Source organism: Oncorhynchus tshawytscha, linkage group LG06 (assembly GCF_018296145.1).
Source record: "Oncorhynchus tshawytscha isolate Ot180627B linkage group LG06, Otsh_v2.0, whole genome shotgun sequence".
Lineage (NCBI taxonomy): Eukaryota > Metazoa > Chordata > Actinopteri > Salmoniformes > Salmonidae > Oncorhynchus > Oncorhynchus tshawytscha.
In genome coordinates, this window is record NC_056434.1 from 2,558,975 (window position 1) to 2,572,783 (window position 13,809).

A 13,809-nucleotide genomic window follows, 5' to 3' on the forward strand; every position below is an offset into this window, starting at 1 on the left:
CATGTATTGAAATGTAAAGTTCACATGTTAACCTTGTCACCTCATGTGAATTTCAATTGCACATGTTAAAAACGTTCACGTGAAAATCCGGTATGTAGTTTCACATGTGAAAATGCTCACGTTCACATGTGGAATTGCAAGTTCACATGTAAAAAAACAAAAATCACATGTAAAAATAAATAAATAAATCACATTGATGAGATCTGAATTTGACATGCGGTAGTGAAATAGGGTTGTTCTCCTCACATGTGAAAAGATGTTAACATGCTGCAGTAGCAATGTGTCCCCATGTGGAATTGCTAATTCTGTAAAAAGGTAACTTAGCCAACCTGAAAATAATCATTAAAGTGTGTTAAAAAAAATAATGATTTCTTATTTTGTAGTTTTTCTCGTCTTCATACTTTGTGACCGTTAGAAGAAGTGAAAAACACTGAGCAGTTAGCGCTCCATGTCTCCTCATTTATCCTGTTAAAATTACCACCGTCAGAGTTCATCTGTTAACAATCTTAAAATTACAGCTTCATTTGAGTAAATGATTCATTTCGGATGAATCGTGCACTAAACATGATTAAAAATGTTTTAAATCGTTTGACAGCTAAAGTTGACATTAAAGTGTACAAAAAAGAAAGCACACGTGAAAGTGTAGCGGAGTTGGGGATGGTTGTGCACGGTCGCGTGATGAGCTAGCCCCACATGTGACTTAAACATGTGTGTTGGCCCTCTTGGCTGAACGGCCAGACAATCCCGCCAGCTACAAAAACATACGTGAAATTTATATCACATGAAAAATGTTGGGATACCACATGTGAAGTGTCTGAGTCTTGTCTCTTTTTCCTCCACATGCCATTTTAAACATGATTTGTTCACGGCAAAAAAGTAATGTGAAACTGCCCATAAGTAAAGCATTTCTCTGTTAGCCTGCTTTTCTTTTTACGAAGCATGTGAGAAAACCAAGTGTCTGAGATATATATTTTTTAACCTGAAATTTGTTTATGTGATTTTTTTTCCACACGTGTTTGTAAAACGTGTTTTTTGTTGTTGTGAGGGAATCCCAGCCGCGCCCTCAGAGCATGCGCAGACCATGATTGATTTGATTTGATTTGAGTCCCCCGCTGAGGGAGAAATACCGGTTTTCTTTCTGTAGGTCAACAGTATCTGGAAGAAGCCAACATTATAATCTTCAAGCGTGTTTACTGAATGTTCTTATTGTTTCTTATCAGTAATATGAGCAATATTTATGGACTCGTATGTCAGCTGAGACATACTGTATAGTCTACAAACCTTTTTCAGCTCGAGAACAAAAATGAGAAATGTACCATCCTCCTGTGACCCCGATCCCATAGTTTAAGAAACCCTGTTGAAGAAACACTGAAGCCGATGATGAAAATATTTAAAAATAGTTATGTTAAAAAAAGGTAAAAATCAACGTGTTTCGGCCCATAACCTTCCTCAGGGGTTTTACCTTCCCTAATAAAAAGGTAATAGATAATGAATACTTATATACTGTAGATTAGAAACATAGTGTCTCCATCAACATGTCCAATAAACAGAAAGTAACAAGAGTTCCTGTTTAATTAAGGATCGTTTCCATTCTGGTAGACCCTCCATGTCAACCGACTAACCCCCGCACATTCTGGTAGACCAGAATGTGACCCTCCATGTCAACCGACTACCCCCCCCGCACATTCTGGTAGACCCTCCATGTCAACCGACTACCCCCCCGCACATTCTGGTAGACCCTCCATGTCAACCGACTACCCCCCGCACATTCTGGTAGACCCTCCATGTCAACCGACTACCCCCCCGCACATTCTGGTAGACCCTCCATGTCAACCGACTAACCCCCGCACATTCTGGTAGACCCTCCATGTCAACCGACTACCCCCGCACATTCTGGTAGACCCTCCATGTCAACCGACTACCCCCCCGCACATTGACCTTGTGTAAATGCCTCTTTATTTTACAAGTGTTACATTTTATTATATTTCTTACTTTAGTTTATTATTTATTGTACTGCATTGTTGGTTAAGGGCTTGTAAGTAAGCATTTCACTGTGAGGTCTACTACACCTGTTGTATTCAGCATTTCACTGTAAGTTCTACTACACCTGTTGTACTCAGCATTTCACTGTAAGGTCTACTACACCTGTTGTATTCAGCATTTCACTGTAAGGTCTACTACACCTGTTGTATTCAGCATTTCACAGTAAGGTCTACTACACCTGTTGTATTCAGCATTTCACTAAGGTCTACTACACCTGTTGTATTCAGCATTTCACTGTAAGGTCTACTACACCTGTTGTATTCAGCATTTCACTGTAAGGTCTACTACACCTGTTGTATTCAGCATTTCACTGTGAGGTCTACTACACCTGTTGTATTCAGCATTTCACAGTAAGGTCTACTACACCTGTTGTATTCAGCATTTCACTGTGAGGACACCTGTTGTATTCAGCATTTCACTGTGAGGTCTACTACACCTGTTGTAATTCAGCATTTCACTGTAAGGTCTACTACACCTGTTGTATTCAGCATTTCACTGTGAGGTCTACTACACCTGTTGTATTCAGCATTTCACTGTGAGGTTTACTACACCTGTTGTATTCAGCATTTCCCTGTAAGGTCTACTACACCTGTTGTATTCAGCATTTCACTGTGAGGTCTACTACACCTGTTGTATTCAGCATTTCACTGTGAGGTCTACTACACCTGTTGTATTCAGCATTTCACTGTAAGGTCTACATCTGTTGTATTCAGCATTTCACTGTAAGGTCTACTACACCTGTTGTATTCAGCATTTCACTGTGAGGTCTACTACACCTGTTGTATTCAGCATTTCACTGTAAGGTCTACTACACCTGTTGTATTCAGCATTTCACTGTGAGGTCTACTACACCTGTTGTATTCAGCATTTCACTGTGAGGTCTACTACACCTGTTGTACTCAGCATTTCACTGTGAGGTCTACTACACCTGTTGTATTCAGCATTTCACTGTAAGTTCTACTACACCTGTTGTATTCAGCATTTCACTGTGAGGTCTACTACACCTGTTGTATTCAGCATTTCACTGTAGTTTATTATTTACACCTGTTGTATTCAGCATTTCACTGTGAGGTCTACTACACCTGTTGTATTCAGCATTTCACTGTAAGGTCTACTACACCTGTTGTATTCAGCATTTCACTGTAAGGTCTACTACACCTGTTGTATTCAGCATTTCACTGTGAGGTCTACTACACCTGTTGTATTCAGCATTTCACTGTGAGGTCTACTACACCTGTTGTACTCAGCATTTCACTGTGAGGTCTACTACACCTGTTGTATTCAGCATTTCACTGTAAGGTCTACTACACCTGTTGTATTCAGCATTTCACTGTGAGGTCTACTACACCTGTTGTATTCAGCATTTCACTGTAAGGTCTACTACACCTGTTGTATTCAGCATTTCACTGTGAGGTCTACTACACCTGTTGTATTCAGCATTTCACTGTGAGGTCTACTACACCTGTTGTATTCAGCATTTCACCTAAGGTCTACTACACCTGTTGTATTCAGCATTTCACTGTGAGGTCTACTACACCTGTTGTATTCAGCATTTCACTGTGAGGTCTACTACACCTGTTGTATTCAGCATTTCACTGTGAGGTCTACTACACCTGTTGTATTCAGCATTTCACTGTGAGGTCTACTACACCTGTTGTATTCAGCATTTCACTGTGAGGTCTACTACACCTGTTGTATTCAGCATTTCACCTGTCAGCATTTCAGGTCTACTACACCTGTTGTATTCAGCATTTCACTGTGAGGTCTACTACACCTGTTGTATTCAGCATTTCACTGTGAGGTCTACTACACCTGTTGTATTCGGCATTTCACTGTGAGGTCTACTACACCTGTTGTACTCAGCATTTCACTGTGAGGTCTACTACACCTGTTGTATTCAGCATTTCACTGTGAGGTCTACTACACCTGTTGTATTCAGCATTTCACTGTGAGGTTTACTACACCTGTTGTATTCAGCATTTCCCTGTAAGGTCTACTACACCTGTTGTATTCAGCATTTCACTGTGAGGTCTACTACACCTGTTGTATTCAGCATTTCACTGTGAGGTCTACTACACCTGTTGTATTCAGCATTTCACTGTTGTATTCAGCATTTCAAGGTCTACTACACCTGTTGTATTCAGCATTTCACTGTGAGGTCTACTACACCTGTTGTATTCAGCATTTCACTGTGAGGTTTACTACACCTGTTGTATTCAGCATTTCACTGTAAGGTCTACTACACCTGTTGTATTCAGCATTTCACTGTGAGGTCTACTACACCTGTTGTATTCAGCATTTCCCTGTAAGGTCTACTACACCTGTTGTATTCAGCATTTCACTGTGAGGTCTACTACACCTGTTGTATTCAGCATTTCACTGTGAGGTTTACTACACCTGTTGTATTCAGCATTTCACTGTGAGGTCTACTACACCTGTTGTATTCAGCATTTCACTGTGAGGTCTACTACACCTGTTGTAATTCAGCATTTCACTGTAAGGTCTACTACACCTGTTGTATTCAGCATTTCACTGTGAGGTCTACTACACCTGTTGTATTTGACACGTGACAAAATCTGATTTGATCAGCTTCCTCAGATCAATGGCTCCTTCCCAGTAATTTAGTTGAACAATGAACTGTACTGGAGAAACAGCTCCCCAGCTGAGGTGAGATTTCCCGACCTATTCTACAGTCTGCCTGTTGATCAGACTCAGATCTGTTTTCTTACCGGTATTTGAAGTCTATTATTATGGTTGTTAAATTTAGATTTATAGACTTTCCATACACAAAAATAGACACTATCTGCCAGTACAAGTAAACAGTTAACTGTAGCTACTACTGTATAAGAGAGCCAACATCTAGAGACTGAGGGGAAAGGGTTCACACAGCCAGAGTAGCTTGACAATCAAAATGGCCACCTGTTGAGAGGAGGGAGAATGTTCCCTGGACCTCAGCCAGCTTCCTTCCTTTCCTCCCCGTTCTGCTCCATGTTTCCCTCTCCCTTCCGCCTCCCCCCCTTCAATCTACCCCCTCCCTCCTTGCCCCCTATCCAGCTCTATCCATTCTGCTCCACGTCTCCCTCTCCCTCCCTCCTTGCCCCCTCCCCTTCGATCTACCCCCTCCCTCCCCCTTCTGCCTCCCCCTTCAATCTCCCTCCTTGCCCCCTCCCTCCTTGCCCCCTCCCTCCCTCCCTCCTCCCAGCTCTATCCACTCTGCCCCACGTCTCCCTCTCCCTCCCTCCCTCCTTGCCCCCCCCCCCTCCCTGCCTCTCCCCCTTCTCCCTCCCTGCCCTTCCCCCTTCCCCCCTCCCTGCCTGCCTCTCCCCCCTTCCCTCCTTGCCCCCCTCCCTCCCTCCCCCTTGCCCCCTCCCTGCCTCTCCCCCTTCTCCCTCCTTGCCCCCCCTCCCCCTCCCCCTGCCCTCCCCCTTCCCCCTTCCCCCTCCCTCCCTCCTTGCCCCCCCCTCCCTGCCTCTCCCTCCTTGCCCCCTCCCTGCCTCTCCCTCCCTCCTCCCAGCTCTATCCACTCTGCGCCACGTCTCCCTCCCTCCTTGCCCCCTTCTGTCTCCCCCTCCCTGCCCTCCCCCCCCCCCCCCCCTGCCTCCCCCCCCCCCCTTCCCTCTCCCTCCCTCCTTCCAGCTCTATCCCCTCTGCTCCTCCATTCCACTCCATTTATAAACTGCACATTCCAGTCCGAGGTGTCTCTTTAGACACCCATTAATCTCTGCAGGACAGACAGGCAGTCAAGGGCCCCTTGTTTATTTCAGGCTGCACGGTCCCCTGTCCCACACAGCTGTCCAGTACACGCCCTCCCACTCACATCACCAGGTGCTGCTTGCTGTGTGCCAGGTGACAAACACACACACAGAAACAGCACCTGAGGGAAGTCAACCCAGCCAACCTCAACCTAACACAGAAACAGCACCCGAGGGAAGTCAACCCAGCCAACCTCAACCTAACACAGAAACCGCCCCAGGGGAGATGCTTTAGGATTTGGGCCTGTGTTCCACCAGTCCGCTCAACCCCCTGGAAACAATGACACTGGGTCTCTGAAGAGCCTGTCTAGTGGAACAATGTCCCGGGTTAGACCGGGCAGGTGTCAGGAGACAAGTGTATTGTGAAGGGAACACACACACACACGGGAAGATATCTCCGTACTGGAGAAAGCATTACCCTCCATTCAACATACAGTAGGAGGTTATCTCACATCTGCACAGTGATACACACACCTTCACAGTGATACACACTCCTTCATAGTGAGTGATACACACGCCTTCACAGTGAAACACACTCCTTCACAGTGAAACACACTCCTTCACAGTGATACACACTCCTTCACAGTGATACACACTCCTTCACAGTGATACACACGCCTTCACAATGATACACACGCCTTCACAGCGATACACACACACCTTCACAGCGATACACACTTCTTCACAGTGATACACACGCCTTCACAGTGATATACACTTCTTCACAATGATACACACGCCTTCACAGTGATACACACGCCTTCACAATGATACACACGCCTTCACAGCGATACACACTCCTTCACAATGATACACACACCTTCACAGTGATACACACACCTTCACAGTGATATACACTTCTTCACAATGATATACACGCCTTCACAGTGATACACACTCCTTCACAATACCTCACAAATGGGAAATTAGAGAATAATGAAGCTTCTTTATACTGAGATAGCTGCTGAATCTGATGGCCACTTTGTGCCTGATCCCTGATTGGCTGTACAGCCCAAATGGCACCCTATTTCCTACATAGTGCACTACTTTACCCTAATATACATCCCAAATGGCACTCTATTCCCTACATAGTGCACTTCTATTGACCAAGGTCCAAGTAGTGCACTATATAAAGGAATAAGGTGCCCATAGGACTGGCCAAAGTAGTAGACTATTTAGAGAATAGAGTGCCATTTGGGATTCATTCTGGGTGAAGGCAAGCCTGGTTAGGATCAGATCACTAGGCTAGATTAGCCTCATGCTAAAGGCTAGCCTGGTTAGGATCAGATCACAAGGCTAGATTAGCCTCAGGCTAAAGGCTAGCCTGGTTAGGATCAGATCACTAGGCTAGATTAGCCTCAGGCTAAAGGCTAGCCTGGTTAGGATCAGATCACTAGGCTAGATTAGCCTCATGCTAAAGGCTAGCCTGGTTAGGATCAGATCACAAGGCTAGATTAGCCTCAGGCTAAAGGCTAGCCTGGTTAGGATCAGATCACTAGGCTAGATTAGCCTCAGGCTAAAGGCTAGCCTGGTTAGGATCAGATGGTCTAAGATAAGCTTCTTATGCTAACGACATCAGCTAGGGACTCATTCATCTTGGGTAACCCAGAACTAATCTTGCGTAATTGGTCGTATGCTTGATTAAGTTCTGGGTCGATACGTGTTAAGAGAAGAGATGGAACGAGGATCCAGGGCTCTCTTTGCAAGTCTATGGGCCAAATGTCCCCTCCCCGTCCGAAAGACACTAAACCCCTGAGAAACTGTGATCGGTCCGAACCACTGGAGCTAATGCTGCTCATTACCTCACCCCGTTGTATCAGGACAGCTCTACGCTACCATTTATGCTAACATAGTCTGTCCACCAGAGATTAGGGACTAATGTGTATCCTGGAACTGTGTGTGTGCGCACACGCTAGTAGCTACCTGGTGTTTTGAAATGAAAAGCCTGACGCCAGAGACCAGACATCAACGCCATTCAGGTGGAGAGTTGACAGGAGGTGGATGAGATGCCATGATGAGATTCCACTTCACACCAGGACTATGGCCTAAGAGGTTCCACTTCCTACCAGGACTATGGCCTAAGAAGTTCCACTTCCTACCAGGACTATGGCCTAAGAGGTTCCACTTCATACCAGGACTATGGCCTAAGAGGTTCCACTTCCTACCAGGACTATGGCCTAAGAAGTTCCACTTCCTACCAGGACTATGGCCTAAGAAGTTCCACTTCCTATGGCCTGGTTCCACTTCCTACCAGGACTATGGCCTAAGAGGTTCCACTTCATACCAGGACTATGGCCTAAGAGGTTCCACTTCATACCAGGACTATGGCCTAAGAGGTTCCACTTCATACCAGGACTATGGCCTAAGAGGTTCCACTTCCTACCAGGACTATGGCCTAAGAGGTTCCACTTCCTACCAGGACTATGGCCTAAGAGGTTCCACTTCCTACCAGGACTATGGCCTAAGAGGTTCCACTTCATACCAGGACTATGGCCTAAGAGGTTCCACTTCATACCAGGACTATGGCCTAAGAGGTTCCACTTCCTACCAGGAATATGGCCTAAGAGGTTCCACTTCCTACCAGGACTATGGCCTAAGAGGTTCCACTTCCTACCAGGACTATGGCCTAAGAGGTTCCACTTCCTACCAGGACTATGGCCTAAGAGGTTCCACTTCCTACCAGGACTATGGCCTAAGAGGTTCCACTTCCTACCAGGACTATGGCCTAAGAGGTTCCACTTCCTACCAGGACTATGGCCTAAGAGGTTCCACTTCCTACCAGGACTATGGCCTAAGAGGTTCCACTTCATACGTTCCCACCTTTTATTACATTCCAGGAAAGAATGAAAACATCATGGATGAAAAATGAACAGATTAGGAAGTAAAGAATGAAGACATACATGGGAAGACAAAGGGAAATATGGATTCCAATTTGAAACCAGGGAACCACCTAAAGTCAGCTTGAATGGGGCGGCAGGGTAGCCTAGTGGTTAGAGGTAAAAAAAAAAATGTTTAACTGAGTGGAAGTGGAAGCTATCAACCCTTAAGAAGAGAGATATTCAGGCCCCTTCTTCTCTTCCCTTTAAAATCAGGTCTGATTCCACAGTAATACAGCAGCCATTTAAATCACCCTTCCATTTACAGCCCTGCTCCTAGCCCTCTGAGGCCCAGCCCCTGGGGGCGGAGGTCAGGCAGAAACACAATGCATGCACCCTCTTCCCTTTTATAGCCAACTCCTTTTGGCCATCAGTGCACTATATTACACCCTACATAGGAAATAAGAGTGACATTTGGGACGCACAAACACTAAATCAAAGTAGTGCACTACTTTAGACCTTATTCCCTATGTAGTGCACTACTTTAGACCCTATTCCCTATGTAGTGCACTACTTTAGACCCTATTCCCTATGTAGTGCACTACTTTAGACCCTATTCCCTATGTAGTGCACTACTTTTGACCGGGGCCCAATAGGGTCGTCTGAGAGCCCATAGTGCTGTGGTCAAAAGTAGTGGACGAGGCCAGAGTGCTTGCTACCCTATTGACCTTCAGAGTGATAGCCTGTTGATTCCACAGGAGGATTCCAAATGATATGAGTATGCAGAGACACACATATCAGGGATTCCTCAAATGCAAACAGCAGCAGCTCTCACTCAATAGGTCAGCATCATTACTGCTGGTATTCATAGTGAATGTTGTATTATGACTATTTGGTTTGGCACATACTAGACACCTACTGTAGGATCTTAGCTTGATCACCCGGTTGGCCACCCTGTCGATGCAGGAAATGCTAACTTTAAAAAAAAGTCAGACTTGATTTACCCTGACTAAAAATGTCAGACTTGATTTTCCCTGACTAAAAATGTCAGACTTGATTTACCCTGACTAAAAATGTCAGACTTGATTTACCCTGAATGTCAGACTTGATTTACCCTGACTAAAAATGTCAGACTTGATTTACCCTGACTAAAAATGTCAGACTTGATTTACCCTGAATGTCAGACCCTGAATGTTGAAGAGGCGCTGCTGCGCCTTCCTCACGATGCTGTCTGTGTGAGTGGACCAATTCAGTTTGTCTGTGATGTGTATGCCGAGGAACTTAAAACTTGTGCAGACCTCACTACCCTCTGGAGAGCCTTACGGTTGAGGGCGGTGCAGTTGCCATACCAGGCGGTGATACAGCCCGCCAGGATGCTCTCGATTGTGCATCTGTAGAAGTTTGTGAGTGCTTTTGGTGACAAGCCAAATTTCTTCAGCCTCCTGAGGTTGAAGAGGCGCTGCTGCACCTTCCTCACGATGCTGTCTGTGTGAGTGGACCAATTCAGTTTGTCTGTGATGTGTATGCCGAGGAACTTAAAACTTGTGCAGACCTCACTACCCTCTGGAGAGCCTTACGGTTGAGGGCGGTGCAGTTGCCATACCAGGCGGTGATACAGCCCGCCAGGATGCTCTCGATTGTGCATCTGTAGAAGTTTGTGAGTGCTTTTGGTGACAAGCCAAATTTCTTCAGCCTCCTGAGGTTGAAGAGGCGCTGCTGCGCCTTCCTCACGAGTCTGACAAGCCAAATTTCTTCAGCCTCCTGAGGTTGAAGAGGCGCTGCTGCGCCTTCCTCACGATGCTGTCTGTGTGAGTGGACCAATTCAGTTTGTCTGTGATGTGTATGCCGAGGAACTTAAAACTTGTGCAGACCTCACTACCCTCTGGAGAGCCTTACGGTTGAGGGCGGTGCAGTTGCCATACCAGGCGGTGATACAGCCCGCCAGGATGCTCTCGATTGTGCATCTGTAGAAGTTTGTGAGTGCTTTTGGTGACAAGCCAAATTTCTTCAGCCTCCTGAGGTTGAAGAGGCGCTGCTGCGCCTTCCTCACGATGCTGTCTGTGTGAGTGGACCAATTCAGTTTGTCTGTGATGTGTATGCCGAGGAACTTAAAACTTGCTACCCTCTCCACTACTGTTCCATCGATGTGGATGGGGGTGTTCCCTCTGCTGTTTCCTGAAGTCCACAATCATCTCCTTAGTTTTGTTGACGTTGAGTGTGAGGTTATTTTCCTGACACCACACTCCGAGGGCCCTCACCTCCTCCCTGTAGGCCGTCTCGTCGTTGTTGGTAATCAAGCCTACCACTGTTGTGTCGTCCGCAAACTTGATGATTGAGTTGGAGGCGTGCGTGGCCACGCAGTCGTGGGTGAACAGGGAGTACAGGAGAGGGCTCAGAATGCACCCTTGTGGGGCCCCAGTGTTGAGGATCAGCGGGGAGGAGATGTTGTTGCCTACCCTCACCACCTGGGGGTGGCCCGTCAGGAAGTCCAGTACCCAGTTGCACAGGGCGGGGTCGAGACCCAGGGTCTCGAGCTTGATGACGAGCTTGGAGGGTACTATGGTGTTGAATGCCGAGCTGTAGTCGATGAACAGCATTCTCACATAGGTATTCCTCTTGTCCAGATGGGTTAGGGCAGTGTGCAGTGTGGTTGAGATTGCATCGTCTGTGGACCTATTTGGGCGGTAAGCAAATTGGAGTGGGTCTAGGGTGTCAGGTAGGGTGGAGGTGATATGGTCCTTGACTAGTCTCTCAAAGCACTTCATGATGACGGATGTGAGTGCTACGGGGCGGTAGTCGTTTAGCTCAGTTACCTTAGCTTTCTTGGGAACAGGAACAATGGTGGCCCTCTTGAAGCATGTGGGAACAGCAGACTGGTATAGGGATTGATTGAATATGTCCGTAAACACACCGGCCAGCTGGTCTGCGCATGCTCTGAGGGCGCGGCTGGGGATGCCGTCTGGGCCTGCAGCCTTGCGAGGGTTAACACGTTTAAATGTCTTACTCACTTCGGCTGCAGTGAAGGAGAGACCGCATGTTTCCGTTGCAGGCCGTGTCAGTGGCACTGTATTGTCCTCAAAGCGGGCAAAAAGTTATTTAGTCTGCCTGGGAGCAAGACATCCTGGTCCGTGACTGGGCTGGGTTTCTTCCTGTAGTCCGTGATTGACTGTAGACCCTGCCACATGCCTCTTGTGTCTGAGCCGTTGAATTGAGATTCTACTTTGTCTCTGTACTGGCGCTTAGCTTGTTTGATAGCCTTGCGGAGGGAATAGCTGCACTGTTTGTATTCAGTCATGTTACCAGACACCTTGCCCTGATTAAAAGCAGTGGTTCGTGCCTTCAGTTTCACACGAATGCTGCCATCAATCCACGGTTTCTGGTTAGGGAATGTTTTAATCGTTGCTATGGGAACGACATCTTCAACGCACGTTCTAATGAACTCGCACACCGTATCAGCGTATTCGTCAATGTTGTTGTCTGACGCAATACGAAACATCTCCCAGTCCACGTGATGGAAGCAGTCTTGGAGTGTGGAGTCAGCTTGGTCGGACCAGCGTTGAACAGACCTCAGCGTGGGAGCTTCTTGTTTTAGTTTCTGTCTGTAGGCAGGGATCAACAAAATGGAGTCGTGGTCAGCTTTTCCGAAAGGGGGCGGGGCAGGGCCTTATATGCGTCGCGGAAGTTAGAGTAACAATGATCCAGGGTCTTTCCACCCCTGGTTGCGCAATCGATATGCTGATAAAATTTAGGGAGTCTTGTTTTCAGATTAGCCTTGTTAAAATCCCCAGCTACAATGAATGCAGCCTCCGGATAAATCGTTTCCAGTTTGCAGAGAGTTAAATAAAGTTCGTTCAGAGCCATCGATGTGTCTGCTTGGGGGGATATATACGGCTGTGATTATAATCGAAGAGAATTCTCTTGGTAGATAATGCGGTCTACATTTGATTGTGAGGAATTCTAAATCAGGTGAACAGAAGGATTTGAGTTCCTGTATGTTTCTTTCATCACACCATGTCACGTTGGCCATAAGACATACGCCCCCGCCCGTCTTCTTACCAGAAAGATGTTTGTTTCTGTCGGCGCGATGCGTGGAGAAACCCGCTGGCTGCACCGCTTCGGATTGCGTCTCTCCAGTTAGCCATGTTTCCGTGAAGCAAAGAACGTTACAGTCTCTGATGTCCCTCTGGAATGCTACCCTTGCTCGGATTTCATCAACCTTGTTGTCAAGAGACTGGACATTGGCAAGAAGAATGCTAGGGAGTGGTGCACGATGTGCCCGTCTCCGGAGTCTGACCAGAAGACCGCTTCGTTTCCCTCTTTTTCTGAGTCGTTTTTTTTTTTTGGTCGCTGCATGTGATCCACTCGGTTACACTGGTTGTAAGGCAGAACACAGGATCCGCATCGCGAAAAACATATTCTTGGTCGTACTGATGGTGAGTTGACGCTGATCTTATATTCAGTAGTTCTTCTCGGCTGTATGTAAAGAAACCTAAGATGACCTGGGGTACTAGTGTAAGAAATAACACGTAAAAAAACAAAAAACTGCATAGTTTCCTAGGAACGCGAAGCGAGGCGGCCATCTCTGTCGGCGCCGGAAGTACAACTGACTAAAAATGTCAGACTTGATTTACCCTGAATGTCAGACTTGATTTACCCTGACTAAAAATGTCAGACTTGATTTACCCTGACTAAAAAAAATGTATCAACCCCTATAAAAAATGTCCATGAATTATAATCCTCACAATAATTCCCATTTCCTGTCGCTGTAGGATTATTTTCCTGCTGGGAGAATCTGGTCAAATTAAGATCTTACATCTATGTGTATGTGCATTGAAATTGTTTTGATTTGACAGTTTAAAAATAGTCTTATATTTAGTCCCACTCTCTCCAAGAATCAGTTGCCATAGTTTTGGAACCATATGCATTTATATGGGCTATTTAGGATACGGGTTGGAACCAATCAGATTAATCTGAGATACAGTAGTCCCAATTCATTATTTGACATGACCAAATATTAGGCTTATTTTAACTGGCAACATTTCCTCTCTGGTGAAAGTGATGCTGCTTATTCTATTGTTACTAACTCTTTACCACCAGGAGAAAGTCCAGAGACAGAGGAGGTCAATAAATCGGACCCCTACTCCTTGCAATAGCTTATAGCTATTACTATACAAGGCAGCATGAGGCAATTGATCACC

The 13,809-nt window shown here is 46.1% G+C and overlaps 1 protein-coding gene across 8 annotated transcripts in view; it reads right to left on the bottom strand.

Annotated features, from left to right (window-relative positions):
• The window catches only part of tp63 (tumor protein p63), a 137,574-nt gene that overhangs the window by 58,038 nt on the left and 65,727 nt on the right, over positions 1–13,809 (bottom strand). The gene's annotated exons all lie outside the window — the stretch shown is intronic.